Source organism: Nyctereutes procyonoides, unplaced genomic scaffold (assembly GCF_905146905.1).
Source record: "Nyctereutes procyonoides isolate TBG_1078 unplaced genomic scaffold, NYPRO_anot_genome, whole genome shotgun sequence".
NCBI lineage: Eukaryota > Metazoa > Chordata > Mammalia > Carnivora > Canidae > Nyctereutes > Nyctereutes procyonoides.
The window spans coordinates 331231-335050 of NW_026575108.1; positions in this window are offsets into that span (position 1 = coordinate 331231).

A 3820-nucleotide genomic window follows, 5' to 3' on the forward strand; every position below is an offset into this window, starting at 1 on the left:
CAAACTCATTCTATGAGGCCAGCATCACCTTAATTCCAAAACCAGATGAAGACTTCAACTAAAAGGAGAATTATAACCCAATATCCCTGATGAACACAGACGCAAAAATTCTTGACAAGATACTAGCCAATAGGATCCAACAATACATTAAGATTATTCATCATGACCAAGTGGGATTTATCCCCGGGATGCAAGGCTGGTTCAACACTCATAAAGCAATCAACGTGATAGATCATATCAACAAGAGAAAAACAAGAACCATATGATCGTCTCAATAAATGCAGAAAAAGTATTTGACAAAATACAGCATCCATTCCTGATCAAAACTCTTCAGAGTGTAGGGATAGAGGGAACACACCTCAGCATCTTAAAAGCCATCTACGAAAAGTCCACAGCAAATATCATCCTCAATGGGGAAACACTGGGAGGATCTTCCTAAGATCAGGAACACGACAGGGATGTCCACTCTCACCACTACTATTCAACATAGTACCAGAAGTCCTAGCCTCAGCAATGAGGCAACAAAAAGAAATAAAAGGCAATCAAATTGGCAGAGAAGAAGTCAAACTCTCCCTCTTTGCAGGTGATATGATACTGTACATAGAAAACCCAAAAGAGGGGATACCTGGGTGGCTCAGTGGTTTAGCACCTGCCTTCAGCCCAGGGCATGATCCTAGAGTCCCAGGATCGAGTCCCATATTGGGCCCCCTGCATGGAGTCTGCTTCTCCCTCTGCTTGTGTCTCTGCTTCTCTCTCTCTCTCTCTCTGTATCTGTCATGAATAAATAAATTAAACATCTTAAAAAAAAGAAAGCTCAAAAGACTCCTCCCCAAGATTGTTAGAACTCATACAGAAATTTGTCAGTGTGGCAGGATACAAAATCAATGCCCAGAAATCAGTGGCATTTCTATACACTAACAATGACACTGAAGAAAGAAATTAAGGAGTCAATCCCATTTATAATTGCACTCAAAAGCATAAGATACCTAGGAATAAACCTAACCAAAGAGGTAAAGGATCTATACCCTAAAAACTACAGAACACTTCTGAAAGAAATTGAGGGAGACACAAAGAGATGGAAAAATATTCCAACTCATGGATCGGAAGAATTAATACTATGAAAATGTCTATGCTACCCAGGGCAATTTACACATTCAATGCAATCCCTATCAAAAAACCATGGACTTTCTTCAGAGAGTTGGAACAAATCATCTTAGATTGTGTGGAATCAGAAGAGACCCCTAATAGCCAAGGGTATATTGAAAAAAAAAAACCAGAGCCGGGGACACCACAATGCCTGATTTCAAGGTTGTACTACAAAGCTGTGATCTTCAAGACGGTGTGGTACTGGCACAAAAACAGATACATAGACCAATGGAACAGAATAGAGAACCCAGAAATGGACCCTCAACTCTATGGTCAACTAGTATTCGACAAAACAGGAAAGACTATCCACTGGAAAAAGGACAGTCTCTTCAATAAATTGTGCTGGGAAAATTGGACATCCACATGCAGAAGAATGAAACTAGACCATTCTCTTACCACCATACACAAAGATAAACTCAAAATGGATGAAAGATCTAAATGTGAGACAAGAATCCATCAAAATCCTAGAGGAGAACACAGGCAACCCCCTTTTTGAACTTGGCCACAGCAACTTCTTGCAAGATACACCTCTAAAGGCACGGGAAACAAAAGCAAAAGTGAATTATTGGGACTCTTCAAGATAACAAGTTTCTGCACAGCAAAACAAACAGACAAGAAAGATAAAAGACAACCTACAGAATGGGAGAAGATATTTGCAAATGACATATCAGATAAAGGCCTAGTATCCAAGATCTATAAAGAACTTATTACTCTACAGCAAAGAAACAAACAACCCAATCATGAAATGGGCAAAAGACATGAACAGAAATTTCACTAAAGAAGACATAGACATGGCCAACAAGCACATGAGAAAATGCTCTGCATCACTTGCCATCAGGGAGTGATGGCAAAAGAGGGAAATACAAATAAAAATCACAATGAGATACCACCTCACACCAGTGAGAATGGGGAAAATTAAGACAGGAAACCACAAATGTTGGAGAGCATGTGGAGAAAGGGGAACCCTCTTGCACTGTTGTGGGAATACTGGTACAGCCACTCTGGAAAACTGTGTGGAGTTTCCTCAAACAGTCAAAAATAGAACTACCCTATGACCCAGCAATGCTGGGGATTTACCCCAAAGATAAAGATGCAGTGAAAAGGCAGGACACCTGAACCCCAATGTTTATAGCAGCAAGGTCCACAATAGCCAAACTGTGGAAGGAGCCTCAGTGTCCATCAAAAGATGAAAGGATGAGGTTGTGGTCTATATATACAATGGAATGTTGCTCAGCCATTAGAAATGACAAATACCCACCATTTGCTTCAACATGCATAGAACTAGAGGGTATTATGCTGAGTGAAGTAAGTCAATCGGAGAAGGACAAACATTATATGGTCTCATTCATTTGGGGAATATAAAAAATAGTGAAAGGGATTATAGGGGAGAGGAGAGAAAATGAGTGGTTAAATCAGCGAGGGAGACAGAATATGGGAGACAGACACCTAATTCTGGGAAACCCACAAGGGGTGGTGGAAAGGGAGGTGGGCAGGGGGATGGGGTGACTGGGTGATGGGCACTAAGGGGGGCACTTGACAGAATGAGCCCTGGCTGTTATGCTATATGTTGGCAATCGAACTCCAATAAAAAATATACAAAAAGCAAAGTTGTTCCAAGTATAAACTATAAGTGACTTTCCCAGCAATTTCTCCAGATATCAGCAGAGATTCAATTAAAAAGAAAAGCAATAAACTCCAATGGCACTATTGAACCAACTCTTTTCCAATCAAATAGAACTTTCAAAAGAGCAGAGGAAATAAATTTCAATAGGAAAATACCCCCAAAATAGATATTTTAATATATACATTACATTAAATATTTAGCATATTTATGCATATTTAAACACATTAATCCCATGAGCAAGATATCACTCATAAAACAATTCTTCATTTGGATTCTTGCTATGGCCCTAAATCAATAATTGATTTGTTTTCAAATTTAGCAAATAAAGATAAATTTAACATTTTTAAAAAGTTGTTAAAGACATCTTGAAATTGTAGCTCATTGTTAGTTCTCCGTTGTGGTTCTGAATATGGAGGGAGACTTTGGGAGAAAGCTTTCCCCAAGGTCATTAACATTTTCATCATTCTCTTTTAACAGACCTTGTAAGAAGATGAGAAAGGAGCATAGTAAACATACTACAAATGGCAGGTTTCAGTGGGTGAGAGACAGAATCAGCAAGGACAATACATGACTTTTACCAGACTTTGAGTTGGGGGTTCTAGGAATTTCTGATACTAATTATTCACAAAGCAATTCCTAAGGCATTAGTCTATTGTGGAGCGCTGCAGCCAAACTGCCTCAGAAGAAATGGCAAAATAAATAAAAATTCAAGCCCTGGACAATACTGGTGAGATTTATTTTCTTCTAAAATTAAAGTAAAAAAGAATATAGAAAAAGGGGATTAAATAAAATCGCTTTACTGTTCCCTGTAAAGACAATTGCAAGAAACTAGTCTCAGAAGTAAGCAGAAAATAAAATTATTAAGATGATGATCAGATAATAATGTGCATCTATACATGATTATAAAATAAGTAGAAGGATTGTGAACATGAAAATATAAATAATTTCAAAACAAATTGACATTGTCAAGTTTGAAATGCTCAGAAAATGGAGGAAGAAATTCTTTGAGATGAGTCTTCATTCAAGGAATAATAAGAGTTCCTCAAGGAC